We start from the raw sequence: 14,377 nt of genomic DNA, 5'->3' as shown, positions 1-14,377 counted from the left end.
TGGCTTATCAGATATGATGACACTATTTATGGTGTACAGCACATATGCACCACTTCATGCATGACATATGTACAACGGTTGACAGAGGTGTGTCTGACAGCACATACACAGGGCCAGTATAGACATGTTGCTGTGATAACCTCATAAATTTACCATTGTAATGGAGTTTGTTGCAACATATGTCCTATGAAGGATATGAAGTCAGTAACTGTCACAGCCTTCACCATCTACAGACTGCATTCCTCACAATACCTTCTACATTCCACAGATAGTTGCACCCTGGCTGACACATGAAACCAAAGGCACAACACTGCACAGTCTGCAGATGACCCTGCGGATGGGGATCCCTCATACACATGGAACTGACACAGCAGGTATTGCGACATGTACGACAGGCATATCCAGACAAACACTGTTAAACCAACATTACTCCACATGCAGTATAGCGGCACTTACAGTTTGTAGTCAGGTCAGGCACATCCCCCTTCTGTTTGTTGCCTTCTTTCCACAGTGTATGTCGTTAGAGGTAAATCCCCAATCCATCTGAGATGCTGTTTGCCAAACAACAGATCGAGTTCCTGCTCACAGTGACTGAAAAAGGCCAACACCACCATGTTGTTCTTAGGTGTTGGAGTGTGTTTCCATGCAACTGGCTATGCGAATGTTACCACAGCTGTTCCACATGCAATCAGCTAGGGGAGGGCTGCAATTTGGGCAGAGGCCATCAGCTGATCATGAGCATCACTTAAAATACACATGCTGCTGCCTAAGCATAGCAGGTGTGGGTCTCCAAATCCACCAGAGAGGGAGTGGGGGAGGCAGACAGACACAAATACATGTCAGGGAGAGGTGGTAGAGTAAAACAGAAGCATGTTTGTGTCACACACCTACCAGCACAGGGTATCAACCCCCCGACAACTATGTAGTGCTATCACAGTTCAATGCAGTTACTGGATGTGCCACATGGGTTACCTGCTGTGGAACACTCAGAGAATATATGTGATGGTGAGTGACATCTGCAACAGGGATACGGTAGATATATGGTACGTGACGTACACATACCTGTCTGCATGAACAGCTGCCAGCGTCAACACAGGCACACACACACAGGGACGCACACACACTGACACACTTGGCAGGGCCAGGAGTGCAAATCCTCACCAGTGGGATTGCCACAACACATCGATGTGCAGGTATCACATGCACCACACGGGTCATACGGAGGTTGTATGGGCATAGAGTATTATGAGGTGTCAGACATCAAACAGCATGCTTCAGTATGCCCTGGGGGTTTGTAGTGAGTGTGGATGTGGTCAGATGCACCATAAAACACACACACACACGAACACACAGGGTGCCAGTTCTGACATGCATGAGTGCATGTCAGCATGGGTGTGTGGTGGTCAACTATGCCAACAGGCTGTACAAGGGTAGGGGATGGGTATACCTTGGCATCAGGCCACATGACAATGGTCTGCATTGTGTCTCAGGCCTGTAGTTTCTGCATTTACCAACAAAGGTGGGTATTGCATCCCCCATCCCGTCATCTGCGTGACTATTGTGTGTGGCCAATGCTGTGCATCACTTGCCATGTATATGTTCCTTACTCCATGACATGGATGGTGTCTGGGATGTGCACACCTCCCACATGCATGTACAGTGACATGTTTAACTGTACCTGGGGTGTCTGGCCCATGTTGTGAACACAGATTATCATAGGATGTGCCAGTCTTGCCCACCTGTGGCAGGAACTGGTAATGGGCAGCAGGTTTACCCTGCACCTACACTAATAGCATGTAAACAGCATTCCCTGATGTCAGTGTCATCTGTCCATACAGGGCATGTTATCAGGCATGGTATGTCAGTTGGGAGTCTCATGTGAAGGCAACATGGGTGGTGCAGGTGTCCATTTGGGAACATGGTGGAGGTGCACTGCCTGCATGTACGTGCATATTGGACAGATGAGCAGGGTGACATGCCCTCTGTAGCCCAATGCTATCACTGCTCAGTTACTATCAGTGGCCAATATGCTGTGTACTACCCACATATTGGCTGTTGCCTAGGCATGTGTGTGCATATGACACATAGATTGTCTGTGTGCTCTGGGTAATAGTGGGGTTGCCAACTGTAATTGGCTGGCCTTGATGTCATATGTCTGGGTATGGCTTTGCACCCCAGCCTCTCAGCTAATTTACATCTGTTATCCTTGTATGGTTGACATGGTGATATATAGTAGGGCCACCATAAAAGAACTGGACAAACCCCCTCCACATTGCCCACAGGTGTCGCACACTCACAGCCACCTCTACACAGGATACGAGTTACACACACACACACACACACACACACACACACACACGCACGCACACACGCACACACGCACACACACACACACACACACACACACACACACACACACACACACACACACACACACACACACACACACACACACACACACACCTGTCATGTCTGGGAGTAGAACCTCTACCTAACTAGTTTATTACACTACAGCACTACTCAGTTATAGTACGCGCCATGAATATTACTGGAGTACTTCTTCTCCAAAGGTGTATTTCACAATGTATTACATCAGCAGGGTTACCAAAGTAGGGCATTTCAACTGTACTGCGAGTGACTAGCCTAAAATGCATTTCTCCCTACACAGACAGTGAGACACACACACAAAACATCCAGAACTGACGTGTGTGGGTACAGAACCCCTGACTGAGGTCTATACCACACTACAGCATGGAGCTGTTTTAGGACACACCACAGGAATTACTACAGAAATCCTTCCCCAAAGGTGTATTTCACAATGAATGACATCAATAGGGTTACCAAAGTAAGGCATTTCAACAGTACTGCGAGTGACTAGCCTAAAATGCATTGCTCCCTACTCAGACAGTGAGGCAGACACAAACCATCCACAAAAGAGGTGTGGGTATAGAACCCCTGACCAAGGCCTATATCACACTACAGCATGAAGCAGTTATAGGTTGCACCACAGGGATTACCGATGAACTGTCTCCCCAAAGTTGTATTTCACAATGAATGACATCAGCAGTATTGCACAGTAGGGCATTTGAAATGTATTGGAAATGAGTAGTCTATAATGAATTGCTCCATACACAGACACTGAAACGCACACAAAACATCCAGAATTGCCATGGGTGGAGATGGAACCCTACCACAGAGTTCTAAATCCCACTACAGCAGTACACGGTTACAGGACGAGCTACGGAGATTACTGGGCTACACTCTTCCCAGAGGTGTATGGCTAGGTGAATGACATCAGCAGCCTTGCCAAAGTTGAGTATATGAATTGTACTGAGTGTGAGTAGCCTAAAAAGCATTGCTCTCTACTCAGTCAAACACACACACACACACACACACACACACACACACACACACACACACACACACACACACACACACACACACACACACACAGTTGCCAGGTCTGGGGTTAGAACACCTACCTAACTACTTTATCACACTACAGCAGTATGCAGTTACAGGACGCGCTACGGAGATTACTGGGCTATGACTTTTCCAGACTTGTATTTCTAGGTGAGTGACATCAGCAGCCTTGCCAAAGTTGAGTATATGAATTGTACGGAGCGTGAGTATCTTAAAAAGCATCAGTCAGAGACAGACAGACACACACACACACACACTCACACAGTTGCCAAGGCTAGGGTTAGAACTACTACCTAACTAGTTTATCACTACAGTATTAAACAGTTATGGGATGCGCCATGGAGATTCCCGAGCTACAGCTCTCACAAAGGTGTATTTCACACTGGTTGACCTCAGCAGGCTTGTCATAATACTACTATGGGGAGGATGGTGTGTGCATGAGCCATAACCCATTCATGTAGGGGTTGACATGCCACATGCGGGCCACATACGGGGTCATATGTCACAGGTATGTGTAAACAGCTACTAGATGACTACTTCCTTGTACAGTCATGTTGCACAGCTGGCATGAGCACCACATAGTCTGTCATACCGATGGCTAGTATCTGCAGTGAGTGACACCTGCACCTCATGTGTTTGGGGCCCTTTGGCTGTGTGCTGAGTTGGACAGTCCCGGATGGGTCCTTGCCACGGTGACCCTCTTCCACACATCTAGGTTAGTCTACCTTTGGCTTATTATAGTGTGCTGTCCTTACATATATGTCTGTACTCCTATCCACTGTGTGTGCAAGACAGGGAGTGGTGCATACTGACAAGTGTCTGCACTAAGAACTGCGACTGCCAGATATGTCTGGTCCACTGGTATTTGCAGACATGGCCTTCATGTGTTTAGTATGCAAGCATGCCCAGTATGACCTTTCAGCATGTTGCTGACTGACATTGCCTTCTTTCCACTGTGTGTGTGTGTGTGCATGCCCAGTATGGCCATCTGAATTGCATGTGTGGATCAAGTCCAGGTTTATTGTACTGCGGTGCTGACCTTTGTGTTGTACACCGGCAGGTAGCATGCTGTGTCTGCAAGGTATTCATTGGTCATTTGGCATGTACTGTTGCTACATTTCTACATAGCAGGGGACACACCTGACTGTTTCCACATTTCTACACAGGAGTGGGGGGGGCACACCTGTTACTATAAGTGTACGTAGGATGGGGGGCACACCTGACACTTTTACACATTGGTTAGGACTGTACTGGTATGTCGGATACTCCATTTCAGTCTGTAATCTTACCTATCGTGCTGGCTAGAGGCATACCAGTGTACTACAGATCCTATCTTTCACTGTCTACATATTAGTTTATGACTTCCTAGCCTTCACATCTTACATCCAACTGCCTGGCTTGCTGTAGTCTGTCTGTGTAGGCCTGGGGGGGGGTTACACATAGGGCTCATTCAGAGGCCATAGTATAGCATTTGTTTGTGTTTGTTTACACCTATCCTGCTGGCTGTAATGGTTGTTGGGCATGTGACCCCCCCCCCCAACTGGCATGTGCAAGTCACTTACCTTGTGGGTGTCCCAGTATTGAGGGTGGTGCTGCAGGGCTGCCTATGTCAGATGTACAGAGTACACTCCCTATACATGGTTGGGCACAGGTAGTGTCATGTTTGGCATCCATTTTACTGTATGTGCGAGTCGGAGAGAGGTGACATTCCCTGGGTCCCTACTGTGTGTCAGTGCATGTGCTATGCACTGCCTCTTTGCCAAGGCCAGGGCATACTGGGCACACCTCCTTCTGCCTACTGGGGCAGGCTCAGGTTGTTCCTCCTCTGAGTCACTCTGTGCCTGTGCAGGCCTTGGCAATGGTGGGGGGCTGTGTGGCCCTGCTGCAGCTGTTTCTGCAGGATCATATTGTGTAGCATGGCACATACGAGGACAATTTGGGTACATATAGTTGGTGAGTACTACAAGGCTCCACCAGATGTGTCCAGACACCAGAACAGTGACTTGAGCATCCCAAACACACGCTCTATTATGATTCGTGTTTGTGTGTGTGCCTCAATATGGAGTTCTTATTCGGGTGTGTGTGTATTTCTGATGGGTGTCATCAGCCATGGCTCCAGTGCGTATCCAGCACCCCCCACTAGGTGACCGTGTGGGATGTCCCCCATTGGCAAATGTCTGGTACAGCTATGCCAGATGTAGGAATCATGGTAGCTTCCAGGGCAGCCAGCACACACATTCATTATTATTATGCACTGGACATCGCACAAGACCTGGCAGTTGGAGGGGAAACCCTTGCGGTTGATGTAGACCCTACCCCGCTCAACGGGTGGTGCTTTGACGCGTATGTGCATGCAGTCTATAGCACCTACTACCTCAGGGTATTCTGCTATTTGATGTAAGAGCAGCATATTGCTGGCCAACGCCTCACGGGTGATGGGGAAATATACGTGCTCCCCGACATGTGCTGACATGGCATCCAGGAACTGGTGGAGTACCCTAGATGCTGATGCCTGTGATATCCCTATCATAGCCCCACTTGGCCTTTGGAAGGTACCTGTATCTAGTATTCGTAGGCCTACACATACCTGGATATCCACTGGGATGGGTTCCCCTCTGTTAGTTGTGTGTCAGGCATGGCTGGCACAGCTCAACAATCTGCTGGAGGAGGTCCCTGTCCACCCTATAGCACTCCACTATCTCCAGCTCATGTAGCCCTTGGTAGATTACCCTGGGTCTGTACACTCTTCTCCGTCTCCACACTGTGGGTTGCTCAGCAGCATTCACAACCTCACCACCCTTAGCCTCTTGCACATGCTGGTTTATGAAAGCAAAAGCAGCCCCTAACATTTTTTCTCTTGTTTTCGTTTTGTAAAATTTCCTCATTTCTATACACCGGTGGTACAGAGTTATTGGAAAAAACAAGGGCGAATGGTGTTTGCATTGTTTAGAGTGGTGTGCTGGGCTGGGCTGGTCTGCTGCCTGTGTGATTGGCCGATTCTGATACACTTCACCTGTCAGCTAAGCTAGTTCTCCTTGGTTACCTTCCTACTGCTGTTTTCCCCTCCCACTGCCTTCCTGTTTAAGCCTGTGTGCGCACCGCACAAATTGAGTGCTCAAATGTGCGCAGCGCTGTTATTTCCTGGTTTAACTTCTTTTTTCTTCCTGTAAAACCCGGTGCGTGGCACGCACACCCACTTACACTTTGTAAAGAGTGTTAGGCAGGTTTAGACACACCCCTAGCTTAGCTGTGCTAAGCTAGGAGCAATCCTGAGCCACTGGACTCCAATCCGCTTAAAGTATGCCTGACACACACCCCCATGATGTCACCTATATCCTAGTCTTGCACCCAGCTATTCATACTCTTACACTGATGGGACCTGTCTCAAGCTGTGGAAAACTGGGATTCACTATCCTTCCCCTATTTGCATAGGATTGCCAGCTAATGAATAGTTACATGTCCCACACTGAGACTCCCCTTTTAGCAACCACTACTCACTGGCCATGTTGTCTTCTGCCTGCCACTGACTTGCATGGCAGAATACTGATTTCAGTTAGAATGCCCATTTCAAGTTTATTTCCCCCCCGATCCTGTTTGCTTGCAGCTTCCCTGTGCTTAAATAGGCGAGATCGGGGGAAAAAAAATAGTTTTTTCATTTTTTTACTGTTTGCAATGCCAATGGCCTTCTACTTGGCCATTGGCATGCTTGCTTAGTGATATGCAGCCTTTATTTGGAGCTGTCATAGCTCCATTTTTGATTTTGCAAAAAATGTTCTCTGTTACTAACCCAGTACATTTCTGCAGATTGCACTAATCTTGCACGGACTATTGCAAGCTTCCTGGATTGCAAATTCACCTCATTTGCATGGATTTCTCCTGCAAATTAGGTGATTTGCATACCAGGGCTTAGTCCGTGCAGGATTAGTGCTGGAGCTCTCATGCACACCCCTGCTGGCTGTTTCTGGATCGCACGGCAGACATATTGCCTGTGTGGGCTCCTGCACTCATCTTGCACTCTGTGCAAGCTTTTGAGAATCCGGGGGAAAGCCTTACATTTAGGTATAGAGGTGAGCCAAAGAGGCAAGCACTCATTTGGACTTTTTGGATTGTCCATAATTCTGTGAGGCTTTCCCTTTCTTTTTAGAGCCTCCTTGCCATTACTCTTACAGCAGCTTGTTTGTTAGAATCTTGCAACTTAAACTGCATTTTGAAAAAGGGTCTTTAGTTAGAAAAGGAAAATGAAAAAATATTCAACTTATTAAAAGAGAGTTGGAAATTCGGGGTTATGTCTTGAATCAATTTTCTCTTTCATCAATTTTTGTAGGACTTCAGCAGCAGAAGAGCCAAACAGAATACTCTTGCCTAGGGGAAAATTTTCAAATCTCAATTTTGAAGTCCTCTTAGTAAGTTTTTGAGAATGTAACCAAGCAAGTCTTCTCATAACAGACCCAGTAGCAGCAGCTCCAGAAACAAAATCAGCAGAATCATAGAAGCACTTTAAGGAGTGTTTGTTTACAAGTGAAGCAGAAACAATTAAAAAAAAATCAGATTTTTAACCACTGAAAAGAGGTGGTTAACAGCTAATTTCACTGTTCTCAACTGAAGTCAGAAAAATATGTGAAAGTTAAAATAGCAGAAGAATGAACTTTACTTTCAAATGCTTTAAAAGCTTTCCAATCTCTGTAAGATAGGATGAGATAGCATTTACAATCTTTTTAACAGCAGAAGTCCTGATGAAGAAATAACTGCAGGGTATGCTTTATGATTAGAAAACAAATATTTATAAGTCTGATATATAGCTTTTAAACATTTAATGACCTGTCAGGCATGCTGCAAACTGTTAAGGAAACATCTTCTAAAGCTGATAAAAAAGAGGGACAGTTGCAGGTTGTAGCATATTCACCTGCAACAAATCACAATATTTTTGTTGGGAAATGGGGATTTCATTCTATTTTTATTGAAATACATCTTTAATTTCTGGTTAAAGTCTTAGAAAAAGGTAGATGTTCTGCATGAAAATATGAAAAACACACTTTTCCCCAGAGTCAGAATCTTCGGTTTGAGGATAACTTACTTTAGTCGAATAATCTCCTTCCGTTCCCTGCCCTCTTGACTGGGAATCAGTGACAGAATGTGAGGGAAATCTTTTTCATTTGCTATTTGCAATTAGTGAAGAAACATAATTCAAAACATTAAAGCAAAAAGTAATCTCATAACAATTCCCAGCAAATCTTCCCTTTCCATAGTTACAGAAACAGGAGAAGAAACCTTCTTACATTTTTTGTTTTCCTTTTCCTGGGAGACAATCTGAAAAAAGACCAACCTAACTTATGGCAGGGGCACTGTCCTAGGAATTGGGCACCCTAGCCCCTTTTACCAGCTCCCTTCAAGACCAACAAGAGTGGTTCTTCCTTGTCCGGAGAGGAAACCTACAGCCACAAAGTATGTGTCTAACCCCCTGTCCTTAGCGGCTTCCCAAGGAACTATATCAGATGGATTTGAAAGACAACAAAGAGGCATCCAAGGAATCAACTCCAGCCATAGTAGAGTCACTTATTAGTAGCTGAGACAGTGAGGGAGCCAAACTGACATATGAAGACTCACAAGAAAATGTATTTTTCTTGTGGACAAGAGAAGAGCCAAAGAGATCAGCAAATGCTTCATGGTTTAGTAAAAAAGTAGCCTGAAGGATGGATAGTGTAGTCTGTGTGAGCCAGTAAACCTCCTGGCAGAAAAGCAAGGATTTTGAGGTAAAAAAAAAACAGTTCCCAAAAGTACAGTCTTGCCCCTAACAAACTAATTCTACATGAATATGAATAAAATAAGTAAGAAAGATGATTTTTATATATTTTTTTCACACAAGTATTCATAGGTTAAACAAATGCTTATAAATCATGACAATTCATAGAAATTAATTCTTCTAGCTTAAAATCAACAATTTCACAAAAAAGCATACATTTTCATCATAAAAATAAAAAACGTGGGCATTTCCCCTAGCAGGATCCTTACCTGCCCAGCCTTGAAGGATCACTAGACCGTCAGTTCCATGAAGTCTGCAAAGGGAGCACAATTTGGTCGCAAGACTAACACTTTTGATACTCTAACTGCTGCTTTTATACAGCTCTCCTAGAGCTCCCACAGTGGTCAGGGCATCTGAATTGTTGAAAGCTGTCTACTTGTCATATCCTTGGCAGGAAATAACCCATATAGCTTAGGCTTCTGCTACAATGATTTAATGGTGAACATCACCTTTAACAACAGCTACAGACATCTGGACAAGGGTTTTTAGGTGCTGGGTTGACTATGTCCTGTCAGTCTTTGTCTTGCATGTGACAGAGATGAAACTCCTAATGTATTTCAAAAAAGTCAAAAAACTCATCCATATGTCGTTTACAAATAAAAAAACAGCATGTCAAATACAAATGCGTATAAAATAAACGTGTTCATAGGATCATAGGAGTTACAAGGCAGCTGTGCTGCAAAGTCGTTTCCTCCTTGTCAGTACCCACTCTTAGGCCATGTCTCACTTCATAGGCCAGGATAGTCATATGAGGGGTGAATTTACGAACATCCATCTAGTTGTTCATCTCCTTACTAAAAGCAGACATTGTGTCTCGCTGTTATCGACTAAAACATGCATTTATATGCCTATATTCAAGCTAAAAATGTACAGAAGGACATTTGCATAACTGGTTGCAAATGATGCTCAAATACCAGTGCCATTTACTTGTAAAGTGTATTCTCCTCTGTAAAAGGAAATATTTTTGGTTAGCATTTCCTAAATAATTTCCACCAAATACTTAGCCAAAAACAAAAAATCTTTTTGGAAGCAGCATCACTTCAATCTTGATATGTATGGACCCATAGAGGTGTTTGACATTGATTGCTGTCTGAAGAAAAAAAAAAGAAATCACTAAACTCAGAGCCAGAATGAGATCATCTAGTACCTGGTGCCTGATAACAATTTAGCACTCCATCCTCTCAGCCAAGAAGAAATCTCTCATCAGCTGCAGTACAATAGCACCTCTCTTGACCTGTCCTGTTCTGCAGCAGAGGCAGCTGCCTCTTCTAGGGCCTGTACACAACATTGCAGGGGCTTTCCCAGACTATCTTAGGGTGCGTTTCATCAGGGAGCCTGCCAGGGCATGGGAGCTGCAAAGAAATGCCCCACAGGGATCATGAAGAGACTTGAGGTCAGCAGTTTTTTTATTGGGCAGAAAACAAATAACCAAAATAATACACACACAAAAAAAAAAAGGTATGTACTTACCATAACTTTCCATTTGTGTTGTCCATTTTCATTCTTCCTCAACTGTTGGGTTCAGATCTTATCCTTGGATCTGACTCTGCCATTACTAAAGCTCATGGTAACAAAAAAAGCTGTCAACCTCCTCCCTTACTCATAATGCATCAACCCCTAACATACCCCAGATCTTGTTTGCTGATTTACCTAAAACAGAACATACTAATACATACATACATACATACAAGTATCCTACAGAAGAAACTATATTTGGAGCTCAACATTAAGAACAGTGGCATCCTTATAACATCTCATTCTTCCAGAAGCCTATTGTGATAAGGGTTGGTGGATGGGAAGTTGAGGAAGAATAAAAATGGACAACACAGATGGAACATTATGGTAAGTATACAACTTTTTTATCTGATGTTGCCAATTTTCATTCTATCCTCAACTGTTGGGACAGAGTCCCCAGCTACATAAAATCCCAGGTGGACTCTAAGGAAGGATACTGCTGAGCACAGTTGAGCCAAAGGCTGCTCTTTCCCTGGAGACCAGATCCAGTTTGTAATGTGTGATAAAGATATGAGGATTGACCCAGATTGCAGGCACCCATATGTTGTTCATGGAAGCTCTAGACAGAAACACTGAAGAAGTTGCCATGGACCTAGTTGAATGGGGTCTTAAACGTTTTGGTAAGGTTAGACCCAACTTGTTGTAGATGAATGATACACAATCCATCAGCCATCTGGTTAAGGCTACCTTTGCAACTAGTTTTCCCAATTTAACACCTGCAAAGGACACAGATAACTGATCTGATTTTCTAATTTTTTTTGGTCTGTGTAAGTAAAAATGTAATTGTCTATTAACATCCAATAGATACAACATATGTTCACCTTTGTTTGCAAACATTGGAAAGAAAACTGACAAATTAAATGGGCAGGTTGATACTGGATTCTGACACCACTTTAGGAAGGAAAGAAGCAATGGAACATAATGTGACTCTATACTTATTATAGACCAATTAGGGAGGTTTACAGGACAATGCTTGAAGTTCTGAAATTCTTCTAGCAGAGGTAATGGCCACTAGAAAAATAGTTTTTCAGGTCAGGAGCTTAAGATCACATTTATTTGCTGATTCAAAGGGAGAATGAATTAAGACCTGCAGTACCAAGTTCAAATTGCATGGAGGAGTAGGATCTTTGTACGGGATCTTAGCAGGAGTGTGCCTCTCAGAAATGCTTTACAAAGTTTAGAAGAGGCCAGACAAAAATTCTCAAATTCAACAAGAAAATTAGAGATTGCTGCTAACAAAACTTTAACTGTGGAGGAGTTAGCTCCCTCATTAAAACTTGATGACAAAAATTTAAGCATACTATGTACAGAAGCTGAGAAGGAGTCAGCATGTTTTTGCTGTGCCCAGCACACAAACCTTTTCCATTTACTTGTGTAAAGTTTTCTTGTAAAAGGCTTATGGGAAGATAAAAGAGTATGATGGACAGGAGAAGAGAGCATAGGTTGTCTGACTATCAATGGAACTGGAGAAACCACACTGTCAAGCTTGAGGTTTGGAGATGTCCGGATGAATGCCACCTTTTGGGTGAGACAGGAGGTCTGGAATTGGATCCAGAATCCAGGGTTGGTAAAGCAGATGAGGTCATAGGAAGGCGGAACCAAATCTGTCGAGGCCAGTAATGTGAGAGGAGGATGATCTTGCCCTTCAACCTGGCAGCTTTCTGCAGGAATTTTGGAATTAATGGAATTAGTGGGTAAGCATAAAGTAGATCAGGGGGCCAATCGTGCAGTAGAGTATCCCTCAGGGATTCCCCTGGAGGAGGGATTACGACAAAATAGCTGCTGCACTTGTTTAAAAGAGAAGCAAAAAGATCACAGCAAAGCTGGCCCCACTGATGGAAATAATTTCTGTCACTTTCATGAGGAGAGACCACTCTTGGGGTAGAAGAATGGATCTACTCAATTTGTCTGCTGTCACATTGGACTTCCTCGGAAAATGCATTGCTATGAGAAAGCAGCTGGATGAGATTATCCATTGCCATAGTTGAGTGCTTCTCAACACAAGGGGTAAGATCTGGTTCCTCCTTGTTTGTTGATGTACCAACTACTGACATAGTCCATTTGAATCACAACTATTCCTAAAGGGATAGCATCCTGGAAGGCCTAAAATGCTAACAGCACTGCTCTCATCTCTAGGACATTGATATGCAAATTGGCCTCCATGTGGGACCAAGTGCCTTGGACAGTCTTCTCCAGAGAGTGCCCCGCACTCACCCAATCAGGGAAGCATTGGTGGTCACTATCGCTTTGGGTTGAGGAAGAATGAAAGGCCGGCCTTGTACAATCTGATCTGACTGAATCCACCACCAGAGGTATCTCTTGTATGCTTGAATGGATTCTTATCTGAGCTGACATGCGCTGGTAAAGAATCAACTATTGTGCTGCTACCATTCACTGGAAAATTCTCATATGAAATCTTGCTACAGGAACTAAGATTATGGCAGATGACATTGACCCCATGGCTTGAAAGATTAACTGGGCTGAAATTTTGGTATTCCGAATTTATTTTCCTGACCTGGAATCTGATAGTCTGTACTCTTGAGAGAGGAAGAGAAGCGGTCATTGATACCGTGTTGAACACTGCTCCTATGAATTCTAAGGTTTGAGCTGGTTATAGCTGAGGCTTCTCGTAATTTACGGTTATCCCTAGATGAGAACAAATCTCAAGAATGTGATCTCTTGCTCTGGTCAGTAGATGGAGCGATAATGATCCAGTCATCTAGATATGGAAACAAATGTTTCAGGTGAGCTGCTACCACTGCCATGCATTTGGTGAACACCTTGGGGGCTGTGGTGAGGTCAATGGGCAGTGCTCTGAACTGATAATGACTGGCTCCTAGCCGGAAGCATAAACACCTTCTGGATTGTCTGTTCATCTTTATGTGATAGTACACATCCTGAAGGTGGATACTGCGGTGGTGGTGCTGCGGTAGCGTTGTCATCTCACAGCAAGACGTTGTCCCGTTCGATTCTCAGCTAAAGCGTCTTCTGTGTGGAGACCTGTGTGAATGGGCGTACCTTTGTTGAAGGCTGTACGTCAGGGCTGGCAACTCGGTACGTAAAAATCTGCTGCCAATCATTAGAGGACAGGAGTTCCGCTGTGGCGACCCCTAACCGGGAAAAGCCGAAAGATACAACAATAACAACACATCCTGAAGGTCTATCGAGCACATCCAGTTGTCCTTGCCCAAGAAAGGAAGAAAGTACAGTTTTGTACCTACCATAAATGTAGATGTTCGAGTGCTAATGCAGCTGCAGTCATAACAGATGGTTCTTCTGCCGTCAGGCGGGTCCACGGTCGGCCGAATTCCAAAGTCTAGGTCCGGCGTCGGTTGTCGTCGCTTCTTCCCTGACGTCAGTGCGACAGGGGTATTAAAGAACCAGCCGACACCATCTTCTTTAGTTTTTCTTACCCCAGATGTCAGGTGCCCCCAGAAGGAAGGCAATTCATAAATTTACACAAATACGTTAAGAACACAAACTTGTAACTGACGACTAGGAAGTTCCACAGTCTGAGTATACTACAGCAACGGCACGTACCTCCTCGTCAGAAATAAAATGTTCACACTGTTTTCAAAAAAGTCCACGCTGAAAGATGTTGCCAAAATAGGTCCACAGCAATAATGGAATTTATTCTTG

At 44.4% G+C, this 14,377-nt stretch overlaps 1 protein-coding gene across 1 annotated transcript in view; it reads right to left on the bottom strand.

Moving 5' to 3' along the window:
- Window positions 1-14,377, bottom strand: part of KLHL7 (kelch like family member 7) — a 1,243,755-nt gene that overhangs the window by 1,150,385 nt on the left and 78,993 nt on the right. The window lies entirely within an intron of this gene.

Source organism: Protopterus annectens, chromosome 3.part0 (assembly GCF_019279795.1).
Source record: "Protopterus annectens isolate FY-2018-M chromosome 3.part0, PAN1.0, whole genome shotgun sequence".
NCBI classification, from domain to species: Eukaryota; Metazoa; Chordata; order Ceratodontiformes; family Protopteridae; genus Protopterus; species Protopterus annectens.
This window is presented reverse-complemented; position numbering and strand designations above follow the sequence as displayed.